General features: G+C 33.8%; 1 protein-coding gene across 5 annotated transcripts in view; it reads left to right on the forward strand.

Moving 5' to 3' along the window:
- Positions 1-22026, forward strand: part of Usp7 (Ubiquitin-specific protease 7) — a 780393-nt gene that overhangs the window by 386042 nt on the left and 372325 nt on the right. The window lies entirely within an intron of this gene.

Below are 22026 nucleotides of genomic sequence, written 5' to 3' on the forward strand. Positions count from 1 at the left end.
AAAAGTATATTTTTTTACAAAAAATGTCGAAAGAACAAATGTTAACTTACGCCTTATTGACTCGTTCAAATTCTTACTAACAACTCTAGAAAATTTAGCATCTCACTTAGAGCAGCATATGATTTTAGAAAATGTTTTTAATTAAGATGATTGTTACTCTGTAGAAAGAATCCAGTAGCTTCAGAGAAAAGTTGTATTCCCATACGATTATGTAACGTCACTAAAAAAACTCCAAGAAACAATGCTTCCACCTAAAGATCACTTTTACAGTAAATTATATAATACACACGTAAGTAATGAGGATTACGTTCATGCACAAACTATATGGAAAACTTTTAATATTGCAAATCTTGGACAATATTCTGATTTATGCCTGAAAACTGATGTGCTCCTGTTATGTAAAGTTTTTGAAAACTTCAGGATTTTTTTTATCTACAATTTTGAATACTAGTTGTAATCATTTATTATTTTACTTTAATGTTATTAACTAAACTATAAAACTCGATTGCTAAGTAGTGTCATAAGATGCTCAATTAAATCATTGTTCTTTGTTATTTTTCACATTTCTGTACATACAACATGGATATTGAATTTTTTTTACTTAGTGGTATTCTATGAGATATTAAAACAATAGTTTTTGCCCAGTCTTAAGTGGCATAAATTTCATTTATCTGTTTAATGCTAACCATAGCATAATTTAGAATAATCGTACAAAAAGTTTGGTTAAAACAAGATAAGCAAACTACGTCCGTTTTGTTGTTTCAATTATAAAAATCCAAGTACGAAGTTATACTATTATAAGATAATATGGCAAATAATATAATTATAAATGTAAGTATATCTCGTATGAACTGATATTATGTGCCAAGGTGGTGTAAAAACTCTGGTCCAAATTATCGTTGGAATGAGTATACCTACGTAAGTTGGGTGTGGTTTTAATAAATATTTCAATATCTAATAACAGAACAACTATAAACAATATTTTATGGCACAATACAATATAAAGAATATCGCGGCTGGCCAGTACAAGACTGTGCTCTTTCATCGAATCTTCCGATGATTTCAAATCACTTCCTAAGAAAATAGTAACTACCCTTTTAAAATAGCAGATCGTTCAACTGTACCCTTTTCACATGTTTAATTTAAAAAATTTGCAGATTAACTTACAATTTTATGAAAAAATCGCTTTAAATTGAATTTATAAGGTCTACATAAAGCTCCTATTTTTTGTTTGTATGAAAGATTACTATTAGATAAATCTGCTTTATTTTCAGATAGATCTATCATTTTTTTTTTCTTTTTCTTTTTTTAATAACAAAAAAGAAGGGGTCAAGTATGCGTAAAAGCGTATAAGTAAGTTCATCCTTATGAGAAAATAAGTTTCAGCGTTGCAGCATATATTTGCGCTCCTCCCACCTCTCTGACTTTTGTACTCAATCACAAAGGGAAAATTGTGAAGAAAAAAAACGCAATAAATATCAATTATTGTATTTATACAGTACGAAAATTTTTGTTTTTCATTTATGAAAACTCCTTTTTTTTATAAATTGGTTATAAAAATAAATAAAATTTAAAATGTGTGGCGTGGTATGGTGAGATCAAGTTGGGTGGTGTGGTGTGATGATGTTAGATATTGGGTAGTGGGGTGGGACCGGGAGTACGTCAAGAGGGGTGGGGCGAAGAGGGAGAATCAAGCAAAATCCAATTCCGTTACACTTTTGCACTTTTTCTCCGGTTAACGGCCGATTAAAAACTCCACCGTACCACAAAAAAGCGATAGTATAACTAACCATGCAATGCGAGGAATATTAATTGCGACCACGTAGTTTATAGTATCTGGGGTTACACTGCGAGAAAAATCGAGTTGTTACTATCTAATGTATTGAAAAATTCCTGTATCAACATATGTTATAAGTGTTTCACGAGTATATAAATGTAACAACAATTGAATAATAATAAAGTAAGTGTAAATACCTATTGTGAGATGACCTACACTATAATATAAAAAAAGGTATATAGCCAGCATGTATTTACCTACATCGCACACGCGTATAGATGGGACAGCAGGGAATGGGATGGAATTGATTTTCAATATTATTGTATGATTCTATTCTCTGAACATAATTCTTGCTACATGCAGCAGTTAAATACCATACCGTTGGCTCTCGATAGTAGAAAATCTAATTTCAAGGTCACTTTTTCCAAGACTTCTGACAGGCTGATAGGTAAGGTGGAAAGTGAACTCACTCTAGTATTTATGCTTCACCATAGCTGTTGGGTGCAGGGGCTTCATTGCGTGCTTAAATACACGCAATAACGTTCGAGATTCACTGTCACATGTATACTAACTGCATACTACTGTGCTGTAGAATTGTGACATGTCTATAGATGTCATAACAACACTTAAAAAGTTATGAATTAGTTATGTAACAGTACTTTCCCTTACGGTTCATATTAAATACATAGTTTTATAAATCTGTTCGACATTAAGTGAATGTATGTAAGTAAAGAAAGCACCAGATAATCAGAGACACTCGTGTCAAGTCTCAGATCAGGTTATAGAAAAAGTAATATGGAACACTTAGCTTCTCAATCTTACTAATGTATAAAGCAAAGTAATTTTTTGTAACGATTTGTCGACTAAAATACTACATAAAAATGGCCACTATAAAACCAAGTCAGTCTTTCACTGTCAGACGTCACGAGCGGAGTTGTTTGTCACAAGGCTCGGACCCTAGTGACCGACAACCCTATGTTACCCTCTCGGCTCTAAGCATTCAACCAGAAATTATCGATCCTCTCCGAGGTCTGCGCTCGGCCAACTTAACAGCTATGAAGAAAAAACAAACTTTAACAAATGGGACAGTTACAAACGAGCAAGCATCGCAAACCAATCTCCCCAGCTTTAATCACCAAAATATTTAAGTCTGCGAAAAAAAATACTTTATACACCAAAGTCTTCGGCGTAATACCAGGAGGTGCGCAGTATGAAAATCCGGGTTTTCTTTTAAAAATCAAATAAAGTTCCGTTGGAGCAATATTTCTGAATGAAACTTTTTGGAGATTGAAGCTGAGATGATTGGCTAGAAGGGAAAAATGGAAGATAACCTCAAGGATGAAATCCTTACATCCGAATTCAGGGCAAACTATCAATTTTTAGGTAAAAAAAAAGGTTTTTTTTCTTACGTATGCGTCAGAAAACTTTATTTTGAGGGTTACAAAAGTCGATTTAACAAGAATAATTTAAGTGGCCCCAAATTAAAAAATGGCTAAATCAAAATGGCCGACTAAATTAATAATTTCAAATTTTAGTAAACGTTTTTCTACAATTATATCATTGTATTTTTTCAAAGTAAATACTTTGAATTTGATGGAAGATTGTGAAAAAAATGAATCCAACATGCTCGTTTTCGTTTGTGGAACCTAGTTGGCAGCTTATTTTTTTTTTTTTTTTTTTTCAGGACCCAATAAATTTTCTTTGGACCATCATTTTTTGATGAAGCTTCTTTAACGTCAAAGCTTCAATCATTGGCTATTATAGAATTATGAATTTTAGCCTAAAGTACGAGAATCTCACCTCACATTTTTAGTGATCTGTTCATATTGAAGTGCAAAATTTTTGTTATGTCTATAATTAAAAAATTGCGTTTTATTAAGTAATAAGGATCTAATGAACAAAAACTTTTTGGCTTATATGCAATTTAAAAATGGCTAAGCCAGAATGGCTGACAGATTCGTCAGACAACATTGAGTTTTAGTAAATTGTCGGTTTTGGTAGTTATAACTAAGGTTGTAGAGCATGCTGGTGTAAGAATCATCTCTGTATTTTTTTTATGACCATTAAACGGTGGTAATGCTTAAAGTGGGAAACAAAATACATTATCATGTAAAAATAAGATGCCTAATTTGCAATATACTATCAAAATTGATCAATTTCTTCAAATTGACTGCTTGATTTTTGTTAACAAATTTCGAAATGAACTTATAAAATAGTTTGTCTAAGGTTGTGGTCTTGCTTTGCTTAGCCAGATTTTTAAATTATCTTAAGGCAATGATTATGTCAATATCACTATCTAATCAGGAGAACTTGGCACAGGTGGAGAACTTATTTTGATTCAAAAAGCACTTTTAGTTTTAGATCAATAATGTATTTTTTTCTCAATTAAATAAAAAATTGAGAAAGTCGAACAGGAAAATAAGATTTGAATAAGTTAGTACTGCAACTTATGTAATGTCTTTAATATTTAACGGTAAATAATAGTTATAAATGTATCCAGAAAAGGTTCAGTTTACAATAGCAGACTCGCCTAATTTTTTTTTTTTACGGTCAACAAAGTATATTTAGTAACACATAAAGCTACATGTTTATATGTCTGGATAATTATTCAAAGAGATAATATTTTTAACTGTATTGGACTACCTTGCTTTTACATTTTGCGATTATAAGATTGGTCGGTCAATTTAATTCAGCCTTTTTCAAATTTGATGCTAATCAAGTTATTTCTATCAAGCCGATTTTTATAACATATAAAATAAAGTTTTCCAAAGCCTAAAGAAGGAAAAGAAAATTTTCTTACATAAAAATTGACAGTTTCAATTTGGAGGTTAGGATTTCATCTTTAAGGTTAACTTTCATTTTTCGTTTCTAGCCAAACATCTCAGCTTCAATCTCCAGAAAGTTTCATTCAGAAATATTACTCCAACGGAACTTTATTCGTTTTTATAAAGAAAACCCAGATTTTTCCAAAATTTGTCATTATTGAATTAGTCGGCCATTTTGATTCAGCCATTTTGAAATTCGGTGCCACTCAAGTTATTTTTGTGAAGTCAAATTTTGTAACCCTAAAAATAAAGTTTTCTGAAGTATAAGAAAGAAAAAAAACTTTTTTTACCTAAAAATTGACAGTTTGCCCTGAATTTAGAGGTTCGGATTTTATCCTTAAAGTTAAATTTTATTTTTTCCTTATAGCCAATCATCTCAGCTTCAACCTTCAAACAGTTTTATTCAGAAATATTGCTCTGACGGAACTTTATTTGATTTTGAAATAAAAAACCCCCGATTTTCCCACTGCGAGGCGTCGGGAAAGAGCTCTATAACTAGCTTCAATGCTTCAGACGTTGTAGTTCACCTCATGATTCATTTAGTGCTACAATAACAAGCCAGAGAAGATCACCCTCAGGTAAAGAGGCAGCCATGTTTGCTGAAAACTTGAGTTAAGAAAGAGTTTACTTACAAAGCTACTGGTCTTTTTCAGGGCTATTAGACGTTGAACTACCTTGCTAACAAATATATAAGAATTAAACAAAGTTGACAAGAAACAGCCTTTAGGGATCGCAAAAGTTTTCAGTGTGCCAAAAGTCGCAAGACGTCGAACTTGAAAGAAAACTCCAAATGCATCTAATGTATAAAGTCTTAGGCACCAAGAAACTGACGCAAGAAATCCATTGAGATTAAATCAGTAGCATCAAAATCAATAAATAATAATTTATTAAGTGAGAGATCAGCTTTTTATTATAACCCTCGCAGTAATTTATTAAATCTTCCAGATTCATCAATAGGTAGAATATGTATTTGTATTTTTGTGGCGATAAAAAATGTAAAGATTAGGCTCTAGGTCTTTGTTGCTCTAGTTATAAAGTTGTGAGATAAGAAAAAATATTTTTCCGCCCTCGGGTGGCTTTGGGAGGCTGGTACTTCCTCGGGCAAAAAAGCAGTTTTCCGATACTCGTTCGAAAAGTCTCCTTCACGAACCTCGTTACGGACCTCGCCTTCGGCTCGGGCCGCAAACCTCTCGGTTCGCAAACAAAGACTTTTCAAACTCGTAGGAAAACTACTACTTTTTAAGTATATTTTTTTTTGTGAGTTCTAAATCTTTACAGCTCTTAAAAATAGCTCTTTTTGTAGACTATACGGGAGAAACTGTAAATTAACGGCCCTTAAGGGCCAACGATTATTTTATGGCATAAGGAATGCACGGTACTTTCAGCATATTTATATTTTTTTCACTTTTTACAGCTTTGTACTTGATCAAATAAACTGTATGGATTCCGAACAAATATATTTTCAATAAAAAGATTGTTGTTCTAAGAAGTGTCAGGAATAGATGTTATATTTTATCTAAAAATGTTTTACATTACGCGTTAACACACTACGGTGTTCCATTTAGTGAGTATCGGGTGAAGCCGAAGATGGAGTGGGGGTCCGCTAGTAAGTAATGAGAAGACCTTTTAATACTGTAAGAAGTATAATACAAGTATAGCATTGTGTCTAAACACCAGGATAGTAAACAGATACGCAAGTCCTGTACTTTGGTAGTCAGCAGAGTGAGAAACGTTCTCAAAGCTAGTTAAGTGTAAAGAAAAATCATAATCGATAAGCTATCACGCAGAACTGATAAGCAAAAGTACACTCTTTTGTATAGAGTTATCGGTGTATTATGAATGTAGAAAGCACAACATAGAGGTAGAATAACAGGTAACCGTTAATTTAAGATTTCTCCAACGAAGCAAGAACGTATGTTTCTGTATTATAAGATTTTGCACGGTAATTCAGCCTTGAGTTCTAAATCTCACTATTATACAGGCTGATAGGCAACGGTGGCATTTTCCGAAAACAGCGTGTAGATCAATTTTTCTGAAGCAAACCCCGTTGAAGTTCTTTTTTTAGGGCTAATAGCTTTTAAATGGGAGGCGAATGAAAATACGTTCCAAACTACACCTATAATGGGTTGAAATACTATGGTGTGGCTGTATAAGCACGCCGCGTTGCCACATTGTTATTGTGTTGAGGCGGTAAACAGTGAGGTACCGTCAGTATAGCTATATACATGGGTATATCCACACGTGCGCAAGAGCGTCTGCTATTGTACTGCTGTGTGTAATGTAAAGGTTGGATGTTAATGCTGTTAAGTTAATATTGTCTGCTCCTCATGCTGCCATTTTTCAAAGCCATCTGATCATCTAATCATCGGATTCAAATGTAATTTTATGGATATTCTAATAATGAGCTACAAAATCATGCAACAACAAGAGTGTTTTAAGAAAAACTTATCACCTACCATAAAAATTATTATAATAGTAATAGTAACTTTATGAATGTGGTAGTTAATAGGGAAGTAGTATCCCTTTTTAAATGAGAAGGATCACAACTTGTTAATATTTATTGACATTTCTCAGAAAAATAAGACTTCTTAAAAAATATTTCTATTTGGAATCCATGCAGTTCATTTGGTCAAGTAAAAAGCTGTAAAAATTAGAAAAAATATATTTATAATAAAAAGTACCATGTGTCCCTTACGCCATAAAATAGCTGTTGGCCCTAAAGCGTCGTTAATTTGCAGTTTTTCACGTTATAATAAATGATATGAGCTATTTGTTGAAACTGTAAAGATTAAAAAATGACAAAAATACATAGTTCAAACATTTTTTTTTTTTTACAATCTTACAACTTTGTTACCAGAGCAACAAAGTCCTGGAGCATAATTTCTTACTTTTATCGCCACAATGAATACAAATACATACTATTCTATCTATTAAAAAATCTGGAAGATTGAGGTGATTAATGTCAGGGTTATACTGAAAAGCAGATCTGTCACGTAATAGATTCTTTATTTGTCAAATTTGACGGTGCTGTTTAAATCTCGATAGATGTTCTGCGTCAGTTTTTTAACGCTTAAAATTAATAAAAACTGTGTAGAAACCATCTAGAAAGTTTCAAGAATCACTATGCGAAATTTCAGCAACATTGGTTGAGTAGTTTTCGTGGATAGTGATTGAATCTCATGAGATAAAGAATTTTATGAGATGTGCTATCACTCAACATCGACTATATGTTGATGAACGTGTCACTCGTTACTAAAGTCTGCTACAAACTTTCACTTATTAAGATAACTCCATAAAATTGATCGTGGAAGCGGCTCAGCTAATGTTAAGTAACATTAAAAACTTGCGAAATAATTAATGTAGTTAGAACTGTTTTGTCATTGCTCTTAAGTGATTTCTTCTCTTCTGTTCTTGATACACAATACCCTCAAAGGTTAGTATGAAAAGTTAAATTGTGTATTATAACAGTGAGTTTTTTTAAATTCATTTTATTTTCTATAAAATCTTGGACCTACAGGTTTCAAAAAACATCAATAAAGTTAAATACTTTAACTGAAACTTAAAAATTTTTCAATTTAAATATTATTATTAATACTAATTTTCATAAAATCTTAAGTTAAGAGGCTTTACAGTTTTAGCAATAGTTTCAAAGAAAGCACGTTAGACTAGGAGCTGAGCCCGATGTGAGTTAAAAAAAAATTGTTGCCGCAAATCTTACGGAGTTTACAACCATCAAGATCCGTTAGGATCTACTTGTTTTTTTAAAATCTTTTTTCTTTATCGCGAGTATTTGGCGGGCACTTGGCGGGAACTTGGCAGGTACTTAAGAGGCACTTGGCATGTACTTGCCGAGCTCTTGAAAATGGAACGGGGTGGGTACTTGAGAGGCACTTTCCGAGCACTTTGTGGGTACTTGACAAGCCCTTGGTGGGTACTTGCCGAGCACTTGGTGAATATTTGATAAGCACTAAGTGGGTACTTGCCGTGTACTTGGCGGGTACTTGACAAGCACTTGGCATGTACTTGCCGGGATCTTGAAGGGGGAACGGGGTGGATACTTGATAGGTACTTGCCGGGCACTTGGTGGGTACTTGACAGATACGTGCCGGGCAGTTGGTGGATACTTGACGGGCACTAGGCGCCCACTTGTTGTCCGTCAAGTACCCGACAAGTTCCCTTCAAGTACTTTCTAAGTGCTGGTCAAATGCCAGGCAAGTACCCGAAAAGTACCCACCAACCTCCTGTCAAGTGCCTGCCAAGTACCCGCCAAGTGCCAATCTCATAACTTCAGAACCAGAGTAATCATTATAAATTTGCAAGAACCTCAGTTTACCAATAGTTTTAAATGCTTTTAAATTATATTTACGAATTGTATCCGATTTAAGTGTAACTAAATATGAGCTATCTGTGCCAGTGGCATCATGCACCTTGTCTGCTCCCACTCCTGCTGATGTCACTCTATTTTTATTTAGGAATGGACACACGTCTAGCATGTCTAAAAAGAGTTCCTGCAGATGTAGTACAAGCAATATTTTTTGCACAAATTTGCACGAGTATATCCTACAATGTGCTGGCAGAAAGTCGCCGGGTCTCTCTGCAGTCACCCACTAAAGCGTGGCTTCAAGTTACATTTTCTCATCGTGCATTCGGTTTAACTCATTAGAGTTTGTGTTAACCTGAGTCTTGATGCGCGGTAATTTCCCGTTGATTTCCGCATTCGATCTCGTCATGACTGAAGAGCACAGCCATATGTTCTGATGGTGAAAACTTATCCAAACCCACAGGTAACCCATCAGCGCATATCTCAATGTCACTCAGCAAGCCGAAGTTGGAAGCGATGGGTCTGATTGATTTTCCCTCGTCTACCCTTGAAATCATATTCATAGTATTTACCTAAAATTTTAAATCACTCACCAAGTGGCTACCAGAAGCCACGTCAACTCCATGAACTATATCAAACAGACGCCCATGTGATCCAAGCTGGGACTGCGATTATTCACGCGGAGTTACGTCCCTAGACCGTTGAATAGTATTACTAAGTGAATACGTACAGCAGCTATTGCTAGGAGTTGCAGCTAAATAGCTCAATAAACATTTATCTCAATAGTAATCAATAAAATAAATCTCAATAGTAATCAATAACAGAACAGAATTAAGATTCATCTTATAATGTGACTAAAGGGGGTAGTGGTGTTGGGGTACACATACAAACATAGTTAACAAACAATAATTAGACCTAAAAATAATTAACAATAACTATCCCACGAAACTAACATATCACAAAAACAACAAAACAACTAAATCTGCTCTAGAAGTAATTTCGCATAAAAAAAAGAAAATGAATAAAATCTTATAAAAAGTAACAGCAAAAAGATCATGTGTATCAATTTAGTTGGGACAGTTGGTCGAGCAGGAGTAGCTCTGAAACTCCAGAATAATTTATAGATGGTGACACCGAGTACTATGTCCTACCGTCGATCATGACTATCATCAATGCTCAAAAGATCGACAAGGCAAGACTCTTCCTAACTCGGCTTATTCAGCCATACGAATTGACCAGGAGAAAAGGTTTCTCCGATCCAGACAATTAAAGTGTTGAAGTGGACCTAGCTGGCCTGGGCCCCGTAAGGATCCGAAAGCACATAGCCAGGAACAGAAACACAGTACAGCTTACATTGGTGAACATTTCGTGAGAACTAGACGACGAGAGTAAGAGAGAGAGAATCGCGCTGGATGAATGCCAAGGCGTGGCCATCTTGCAAAGTCGGGCCGTACACCCGGATGGATATGAAAGAGAAAGAGCACGTGAAAGGTCCATAGAGTACACCACTAGGGTAATTTACATAAAAATTATTAATCCAGAGATTTTGGGTTTCATTCATGGGTATATGTCTAAAAATCTCACTATGGATAAAAATCAATTTATATTCTCAACTTAATATAGAATCTTGAGTACATTTTTACTTTCATTTACATGTATATATAAAAATTGGAAAATATTCTTGTCAATAGTAATCAGCTAGGCCACCAATAGATAAAAGAACTTGTTTTAGTGAATGTAACAAGGCTTTAAAGTTGGCTTTCTTTATTAAAATACTTTGTACAAACAACGTGGGAGAACAAACGAAATGAATTTTCGACGATTAATATCATTTTTATGGTTTTTCTAGTGGCTGATCACGAAATCATTGGCATCATTTTAACACCCCCCCCCTACTTTTTAAAAAATACTTTAGAAGGTAAAAAACTCTACATGTAATTTAGTAGCCTAATCGCACCTCGTTTCCATTGATTTTCAAGTCGCCGATCACAGATCCCCCTTTATCTGCTGCTGCACCAACCCCCCATCAATTCACTTTATTTCTCTCAGTTCATGTAATTTATTTTACGTGATCTATACCAGCTCTAAAGATAAAGTTATTGATTAACTGAGGACTTTATAGAGTTTAAAAAATCTATAGTCAAATAAGCAACTATAACCAAGCTTTTAGAACAAGCATTACTAGTGTATTTATCAGTAAATTTCTACACCTCCCAAGAAGTAGTACCAAGGTGCATTGCAAGTTTTTTTTTATGGATCTCTGTGCTATGTTTAGGGAAAAAGTTACGTATGGCTTTGCTAATTTAGACAACTTTTAATAGTTCTGAATATGTTTAAAAACCAAGTATATGGGATGTCGGGACCCCTGACAGAAGCGAAGCTGCCTCGTATATGTGTCAGCAAAACATTATCTGACATTACACACATGTACATTCCAAAGCATACGCGCACGCCCACACACCCACCCATCCATACACTTACACTTACACATATTTCTGGGATAAATATCCAACAATTTATTGTCAAATATGTAAGTATACACTGTTTGCTTAACAGAAGTTAACAATAATAATTTTATTATTATTATAGCCAAAAGTAAGGTGCCTACTAGACGCAGATAGAGTTTAAGAGGATGGAAGCGAGATGACCATTGCAGACCCAAGCTGCGCTGACTTATCTGAGCCATCAGCTAAGGGAAGCAACGAAAATCGATGTTTCCGCAAAACAGTAGGTGACCAGACGGAATTAAGGGAAGGAGCATTGCGACGGTAACGACACTCCGATGGAAGACCACGTCAATGGTCAACACTCCATAGCCCTGGCTTGAAGTATTGATGCGACAGCGGATTCCGAGCCGGATGTTTCAGGAGATAGGTCTTGACAGTTAAGTGGGTATTCAGTCATTATTGCAAATAACACCCTAGCAAGAATTAAGCATTTATAGGCTTACTGTGAGTCCCACACAGGGAAGAAGTTCATACCCCCTTCTATCGTGCATCAAGCATTCTGTACGACCTCAGATGGAAAAAAAAAAAAATAATAATACTAATAATAATAATAATAAAAATAATAATAAAAATAGTGAAATAAACAAAATATATAGCTAACTAGCGATGCACGGAGAGAACTCGGCATAGCAGACGTTCACTAAGGTAAAAGTTCCTATTACGACCACACCACAAATTTCATTATTCTTATTTCTTTAATTTTTTTTTAACTGTGAGTTTTAATAGTAGAAATTTTGGATTTTACTGGTACGCTATAAGTTTGTCAATATTACTTTTATTTTTAAATATAATTATTAAATTACTTTGATTATAAAAAGATTATAAGACCAAAATATGCATAATTATAAAATATTGTACCCATTGCTTCATCATTATGTTCCAATTTATAAAACTTAAAAAAAAAAAATTTTAGTAAATATTTGAAGTCAATTCAATTTTTTCACTTGCATAACACTGTTGCACTAAACAAAAATAATTTTAACGTTTATTTGTTTATAAGAATTGTATAAATTACTCGTTGATGTTTGCTACCATATTCTGTGTATGTTCCATGAATAGGTACAAGTTCCACGAATAGGGACATTTACCTTATGTGCAGTGAGGAGCAACCGCTGAAGGTATATATGTGGTACTTCCTCTCGGCATACGAACCTCGCCGTCCACGCAAGTAGACTTTGTTGCCGAGAGAGTCTTTTGGCTAATTTTGTAAAGCCTCTCTCTTGCACCCGCGAATGAAAGTCCCACGGCCCTTCCTCCTGATCAACGATGTGTTGCAATCGTCTCCTTTGCTCCCCCATAAGCATCAAGGCTCGCCAGAGCTGAGGCGATGGAAGTCGGTAAACTCTGCCAGCAGACCGGTTATCAGCATCCTGTCACTACTTTACTTACCTCTGCACGTTACTCGTGGCCTACAGCACAAGTGTGACTTTCTCTAACTTTCCAGTGCACTGTGAATCTTACAATTAAAAAGCAATCACTCATGTGTAATCTTGTTTTAGTGGATATTGTTGTGTAGAATTTTATAGTGAACGAGAGCGTACTTTTATTTACTACACTCTCTCTGTTTTCTGTTCTTATTGAATCTCAAAAGAGTATAACTGAGCCGAGCTCTGTCTGCTGCCGTACGGTCAAGCAGAGTATCAGACACTGTACGGTGACACATACTATTATACAAGTACTACGAATATATTTACATTTGATTTTTCGTGCATGCACATATTTGACAACGCATCAGGATATTTTATTTCAGTACGTAATCTTCTCTCCGTGTAGGTATAGACTTGTTACCAGTAAGAATGAGCAATAGCTGCAGTAGCTATTGCTGCATGCATATGTATACATGTATACACGCGTCGGCTGCATTATGAATGTAAGTGTATCTCATATATAGTATAAAGGCCAGCTCAGCCATCTGCTCGCCAGGTAGCAGCAGCAGCACTGTACTGTACATGTACAGGTACAATTCACAGCCGATGGAGGTAGGAAAGAGAGACCACATGACCATGTGGAAAAATTATATTAGTTCTTAGAAAGTTACTTCCCAAGCCGAGATCCCGAAACGTTCCATAATCAGCTCCGCATCAAAAGACAGTTCTCTAAATTGTATGTTGAATGTTCATACTACCATAAAATACCAAGTAATTTTATCAAAAAGTTATGATTGTATGTTACAATATTTTTTTATAGTATGAAAAACACTAACAATGCATTAAAAAATTTAATAAATTAGAGAATCTTAACAATAGTTTTCTGTATATAAGAAAAAATGCTCAAAGCATATATTAATTACCCTAAAGTAGCCATATAAACCTTTATAATTTTCCTACTTTCTAAATTTAAGTAAGAAGTTGGTAGTCAAATCAATAAAAGCTAATGTAGTTATTTACGTGAATCTATGTATGTATATCGGTGCGTTTGATAAATTATGTAAGAAATGTGGTAAGAGCTTTAAAAGAACAGAAGGCTTAAAATGGCACACAAAATGTCACACTATTCAATTAACAGAATAAATTATTGTTTTAAAAAACTTACTATGTTTGTCTATTTAATTGTACCTTTCTCTTAACTCTGTTAAGTTCTCAGTAGATAAGAAATTTAACATTTAAATAAAGTAGAGATGGATTAGAAGGATATTATCAAAATATAATTAAGTTTGATCACGTTAAATAAATTACGTAATTTGAGTGAAATTTAATGATTTGGTGGAGGGAAGGTGCAGCGTCAGATAGAGACAGAGCTATGATCAGCGACTTGAAAAACCATGAAAACGACGTGCGACTTGACGACTAAATTACATATAGAGTACTTCAACCTCTGGAGTATTAAGTAAAAAAAGGAAGGGAGGGTTTCAATAGTGCCAATTTGATTTAAGATTCGTTATCAGCCACTTGAAAAAAACCATAAAAATGATATTAATCTTGGATAGTACATTTTTTTGTTCCCCACCTTGTTAGTACAAAGTATTTTAGTAAAAAAAGTCAACTGTAAGGCTTTGCTACCTTTCCTGAAACAAGCTTATTCTATCTATTAGTGGCTTAGATGATTACTACCGACAAAAATATTTTCCAATTTTTTTTGTTGCATTATCTTTCAAATCCACGTAACGTGCGATTTTTAAAATGATATATACATATTCATTATATACACATATTATATCGACGTATAATTCTCGATCAAAAAACTTGATTGTTTATTTTAATTTAATAATACAATTTTAAAAATGCTGTTCAATTAAATTTTCAATAAACCAAAAATTTTGTGCAATATGAAAGTATTTACACAAATTAAAGAGACCTAAAGCGGGTGCTGAAAGGCAGTGGAGGAAAATGTGGGGGAGCTGAGACTTACTTTTGTCCATATATCTGTATAATATAGTGATATATATAAAGTAAAGTTCCAACAACCGTTGCAATGGCTAACTGCGAAAACTGTTTCAACAATTTTGCTAAAATTTTGCATGATGGTTGTTGACTTTTCTAGATAGTTTTCGTATGGTTTTTATCATGAAAAAATGAATCATATCAGCAATAAATAAGCTAAAATTTTTTCATAAAAACGGTAGCTTTTCACTAACGTTCAGTAGGTTCTGCCAGGTGCTGTTGGAGTAACATTGAAGCCTCCTGCAATCGAAATAAGTTGGTATAATTATCAAAGAAATAGTCGATTATCATAGTTCACACGCAATACATCAAGAACATTTTTGTAACTCGTGTAGCTAGGTATCCCGGATACTGACGGGATTCTTCTTTAGTGGACAAGTATTTACTTTGAATTTGATCCTAAACCGCCAAGATTATCGAGTTCCTCAAAAACATGAGTGAATTTCGTAAGCTTCCTCCTTACTAGTTCTTCCCAATGGCGTATCCACAGAGGAGGTATTCTCCAGGGCTACTTCCCCCATCAACGTCGAGCGGTTGGTTATCCAAGAAACGACCTGAAGATGGAGTATTCTTTGGCCAGTGGCATATTTTCCTTCAGCACGATCTTCGTATGTACAGACTCCTAGGGTAAGAGTCAAGCTACTCGCAGTTGGCTCTTTATCATTGAAAATTTGAAAATAATAATAAGCAATGATTGAAAGTATCACCACTAACCTTTTTCAAGGCCATTATAAGTCTTTACGTTCACTAAATCACTATTAATTTTATGGGTTCTTTAAAGAGCCGTATAACTTTAAACTTTCTTGCCAAAACATATGTATTTTTACAATAATTACTGACAACGACTCGTTGACCGAAAGACTGTAAAAAGCTGGGTGCTATTAAATCAACTCAGTCATTCACTGGCAGACGTCACGAGCGGAATTGTTTGTCGCAAAGCTGAGAACCCCGGCCACCAAGAACCCAACGCTACCCCCGTGACTCTTAGTATTCAACCAGGCATAACCGATCTTCTTCAAGGTCTGCGCTTGGCAAACCTAACAGTCAAGGTATGAAAGAGAAATAAACTCGACAAAATTAGATAGTCTCCTACAGGTAAGTTTCACGAACCAATCTCACCAACTTGAATCACCAAAATAACCGAGCTCTGCACAATAATAAGGTGCTCTGGACACTAACGTTTCTGGCGTAACACTATGTGGCATTGAGAAAGAGCTCTACAATTATCTCCAACGCTTTAGACGTAGTCTTCCTCCCGATCAGTCTTATACAACTACTACAACAGCTGCACAGTGGAATAAACTGATATTTTTCGTTTCAAAACTATGTAAACTTCCTTTAAAGAAATATTTTTTCATGAAAATCTTTGAATCTTCTAGGTATGATGACAAGGAATAACAAAAAACTAAGAAGAAATGTAAAAAATGAAATCCTAACCTACAAATTTTGGATTATTTGAGAAATTTTTCAATTTAATTTTTTTTTTTTTTTCTGTTGGAAAATGAGTTTTGAAGAGCTGGTATTATACCTTCATATTTATTTTACATATATTCTTCATTTTTTTTAAATAAGGTATCAAAATTGCGTCTAAAAAGTGACTTTTTGTCAAAATCAAGCATAATTCCAAAAAAAAAATTATTTTCTTCTGAAAGTTTTCAGAAGTGTAAGTGCTGTGGCTGGTAGTGATGAATAACTAGTCAATGATGAAAAAAAAAATTAACCTATATACTCATGTGGTATTTGGAAATTTTTTTTCGTGTTTTGAAGATTCTATCTTGTTCTCTTTATTCATTCTCCTAATATTAGATTTCTCAGGAATATAAAGAAGCTTGATCAAATTAATGCCTTTGATAATTATAATCATATAATAATACAGAAACGATGAATTGCGATCATGCCATTGATGCTTTTAAATTATTACGTGCTTGTGTCACTCTTAATCGGATTCCGTTTCCGTGTCACTTATATCATCGTCGTTCTTCCTGTAAATGTTTATAATTTCATGATTGACATCGGTTAATAATTATCATGTATAATACTTTTACATGAAAATACTTTTCATGACTATTTTCGTTTATTTCTAACATAATTTCATTCTCCAATAACCTTGCAAAAATTAATTATATTATTTATTTTGATTAGATTCGCATAATAATCAGTCTATCTCTCCATTACGGGTATTAAAATTCATTAAACAGAGTAATACTAAATTCTAAAATATTGCTTTAATACCATAGTAAAGAGACAAAACAGTCCATTGTTTACTTTACATTAGGTATTCAAAATAATAGCCATATAAGATGTACTAAGTGGCAACATTTTATTGAACAGTATTCATCGCTTTTGTAATTAAAGTGATCAAGAAAGTATCATATAATTTACTACTCTACAATTCAAGACGTAATTTTAATCAAATGTAAGGTATCATTAAAGTTTCGTGATGATGTACACAAATGTTTAAAAGTATTTTTAAGAAGCCGGTAAATGAATTGCAACTGTATTCTCGGTTCGAAAAAATTGCTTAGTTCAAATTCAATAATTAGTACAATTGAATCTAACTTTTAATTAAAAAATAAAATAATTCTTTTGCTCAGTGAATATAACAAGTTTAAGATACTGCACATATTATGACAAATTCATTATGTAATCTTTTTTTTTCCCCAGCGTATAATACAACTGTAATTAGAGTTTTCGATGCAATTACTACATTTACATGGAGAAATAGGATATTTTGACTTTTTAACAATGGTAATATATAATATTATGCCTGTATTAATTTTTAAAATCCATCACTTGTTGACTGTCTCTAATTTTATTTAATATTACACTGAAATTCACAAGTTTAAAGATAACTTTGTAGAGACTGAATAAGTGCTTTCACTTACTGTGATCGCGTGAATCCACTTAAAACTTGAACTTTTTTATGATTCGCCTTGAGCCGTTATCTTTGTTCAATATACTCTAATGAAATGATTAGGTCTGTCATGTAAACTGCCCTATTAAAAACGTCCAGAATTCTAAGCTTCCTGCTTATTTGTCTTGCGTGTGCAGTCCAATTTCTGCTATAATACTTGTGCCAGCTTTCTTTACAATCTTTGGAAAAATATGCTAAAGATAAAGGGAACTTTTTCGCGATCTCACAAGTATAAGCAAGCAATTTGTGTAATGTGGGGCTCATTTTCGCCCAGGGGTAACATTCGTAATACTTTTTATAAGTTTCAATACACAGTGTACTCATTTTGCTCAGAACTAGTGCGTACTTGCTTTTAAATAATGATATCACGAGAGGAATTTTTTTCACCAGCGTTTCATCTAGTTCAAGAACTTCAGCAAATTTTTCTGGTTCTGCGAAGCATTTTTGAGCAACGTTACCGTTTGTAGTGGTACCATGCCCTTGAAGGACTTGGTCAACTCGAACCTTGAACTTTTCGCAAATTCTATTTCGTACAATTTGAGCTTGCTCATCTGCCTTTTCTGAAATCATATGGATATTACTATGCAAACATATATAGTTAGGTTACTGATTTGACACTTCATTTTTCTGATCAATTAAAAATATGAACTTTTTTACAAGACTTAATAGCTATATTTGACAAAAGCCAACTTCGTTCATGATCAATAATATTTATATTTGAGAATACTTTAGATATACAATTATATTTCTGAAGAAACATTGTGAATTTGAGTTTTCTAACACAGTTATTTATTAAAATATTCAATAGCAATCAATTTCGGACTTTATGTGGAAAATCCAATCGTATGTGCATGCTAACTCAATTACTCAAAACGATGGTATGTGTATTTTAACATAAATATCTACGAGTAAATGATAGTTACTCACATTCAAACGATTGGTCAAACTTGGAGTGTACAACTTTAAGGACACATCAAATGCAACTGAGTAACAAACTAATCCAATTGTTTGGATTTTTATTTAGAATTAAAAATTGTATTGTGTGACTTTAAAAAAGTAATAAACCCTGCTGTGTAAGGTCTGAAAAAAGTAAAACGTTTTTTCTTAAATTTCCAGTGCGATAACGTGGCCTAATTGTTACAATTACGTCTTGCAATTTTCATTAGAAAGTAATATCTCGTATCCTTTATTTAGTTACACACGAAAGATACACATTAACTACAGTCACTGCATGTGCTACGGACTAGCGAAAAGAAGAGTTTTTCAATTTATATTTCACCTTTAATATTAGCATTAATCGTCCATGTTTGCAAAAGAACTCTGTATAATATGTGAGTAAGATTTTCAAAAGCTTTTATTTCAGCATGTAGAAGACCAAGGCCAAGCTCGATAAATGATTCATCAATGGGATGAAAATCGGTTGATACATCTTTGTCGAATTGAGAATTAGTGCAAAAGCAAATATTGCATCTACATGTAGCTTTGGTTCCCACGATTGTGTTTACACATTTTCCGTCTAGTAATGTAACAAAAACTTTAAATGACACTTCTGCTTCTTGTCCATTATCTAACTAAAATGCATATGATGTAAGTGTGGATATTTCATGGTTTAAACGATTATACTCTGTAAGTATAGACTCCAGCGTTTCCTTTTCTAATACAATTCGTACTGATCTACAGAATCTATAACTCTGTAAGCTCGGATTCTTTCATGTGCAATGAGCTGTAACAAAATGATTTAGTATTTATATTACCAAAATAATCTATACGATGATTTCTAAATTTTGTGCTGAGACAGCGGTTTTTATTGACCAAGCATCATAATGTATTAAGGACGCCTGATGATTAGACGTTTCCCTCACTTAGAATAGTATACAACATATATTCGAAGAGATCAAATGAAAAAGTGATAAGGCAGATATTAAGATATGAGTATACCCTATCTCAAGTTATGATGTCAATGATGACGTCATTCCAGACATCGCAAAATACGTCATTCATGACGTCGTGAATGACATCACATTGGTGTCAATATGACGTCATTTGCAACGTCGCAAAAGACGTACTCTACGACGTCTCAAAAGACGTCAATTACATAGGTTGTTGTTTAACAAAGGGCTGTTTGAAAGCATTTGATGGCCTTGTAGGTGCTACTATCAGCACGGTTACACTAAAACCAGGAGGTTCAAGTATTTTTTATAATGTAAATGACGTCTTTTGAGACGTCGTGGAGTACGTCTTTAGCGACATTGTAAATGACGTCATATTGACGTCAATATGATGTCATTCACGACATCATGATTGACGTACTTTGCGATGTCACACATGACGTCATGATCGACGTCATAACTTGAGATAGAGTAGTTTTGAAGACCCAAGAAATTTTTCTCGTATAAAATTTTTTGCACTGTTCACGCAAATATTATCGATTATTTAAATTTACTTTTTGTGTAAAAATATTTGTATTCCCAACTAAAATTACTCTAAATAAGTCCTTCTTTAAATCATGAAATTTTTTATGACACATTTTTCACTGTGCAAACGATACAAACGATAAACAGTCAATTTGCTTACCGTTAGATCTACTTTGTAGTTAAACAATGAGTATACTAGAAACAAACAAAGATTGCAGAGGATCTTGATTAATTACATTTGAATCGGTATAGCCTTGCTGTGGGTTACAATGACCAGCAGAGCTATCAAACCCAAGTATCACAGTTAGCTGCAAGTGTTGTAAGTCCTGTTTGCTCCAAGAAGTTGCTACTGCAGAACATAGTTGTTACGCTGTTTTATTTAAAATATTCTGGAGAGAAACGCAAATTTCAACTTCTGTATATACATTTTTTTTTTTTTTTTTATATTATAGTGCTCTACGTCCGGCTTTTTTTTAATAAGGGCACTACTATGGGCACTTAGCACTTGGGAAAGGGTCAAGGAAAGGGATGGGAGGCCTCCCATTACTGGGAAGGGGGTAGGGGGAAATTCGGCAATTTTGCTGCGAGAAGGTCGCCTAAACCCTCCTTGAGGAGCATTGCGTTGTGAAAAAGCACATGTGAAAAATCACAGAGGTACTTGCCCGAAAAAGTCGCACTATGGCCGAGAATCGAACCACGGTCTCCCGCGTCCCAATCTACGACCTAGCTGACTGAGCCACCACGCGCTCTCTTTCTGTATATACATCATAGGGTAATACGAGGCAATTCTTCATCTCTTTTTGTATCATAGAGTAAGAAGGGTAAATATTACATTTTCTGATACGCAAATCTCTGACTAGAAATACATACGACTTCTTACTAAAATCATGTTCGCAGTAAAACGCAAGAGCCGATTTAGGAGAATGCCTGTATTCAGCCATTTCAGTTCTAGGCTGTACAGTATGATCTTCAACTTCCATCTCTTCTATATAGTAATCTGTTCTACTCATTTCTTCATGAACATCATTTTTAGCAAGATGAATTTGGCATAACTTCACTGCTAATTTCAACAATTCGATATTACATTTGACATAATCTAACACTTCGTAGGCTCGCCTATATAAGGTGCTCAAACTGGCCTTCTCTCTTTCAATACGTTGTCGTCCTCCTTTACCAGTACCCTTCTTTGCTGTAGGGAGACGTCTTTTTAAAACTTTTTTCTGTCTACTTTTCTGGTTAGTTGGGTAGCTTGGCATTCTATTTGTAAGAGATATTTGAAAGTTACTCTACAATTATTGAAGTATACGGAATGAAAGACAGTGATTTCAAATAGGTAAAAAAAACAGCAATTGTGAACGCCCATTCAGTATATCATATAAAGTTAATGTACTGACTAATTTACAGACTATCTCACTTCGGTATATGTTAATTAATAATCAATTTTCATGTTATTTACGTTAATAACAATATTAATTAAATGCAAATTAAGAGAACACAGTTTTGTTTAAAAATCTTTATCGTAATATTATCTAATTCTTACATTTATTTTTCCCCCACTATACGCATGTCATCGAAATAAAGTTGTGCTTGCTTAGTTTTTCTAATTACCAGCTTCGTTCATAAACTTATTTCATCACGTTAAAGTAGCTGTTTAATGAATTATTGGAATGAAGTAGTCGGTGGATCAAAAAATGTAAATGATATACTGAATTCTCTCAAACTTTTTATGAAAATTTAAGTTTTATTTGATAGGCACGAGATGTTAGTTTTTGTTGTATAATTAAAAGTGATTGCAATGAATTTTGTCCTGATTCATTTTATTTCTTGAAGCATTTTTATTGAGCATTTGCAATTTTTTTCCTCAAAACACACATTAAACTGTTGATTA

This window comes from Copidosoma floridanum, unplaced genomic scaffold (assembly GCF_036245765.1).
Source record: "Copidosoma floridanum isolate Cflo_tuat_1 unplaced genomic scaffold, Cflo_Japanese_pri ptg000024l, whole genome shotgun sequence".
Classification (NCBI taxonomy): domain Eukaryota; kingdom Metazoa; phylum Arthropoda; class Insecta; order Hymenoptera; family Encyrtidae; genus Copidosoma; species Copidosoma floridanum.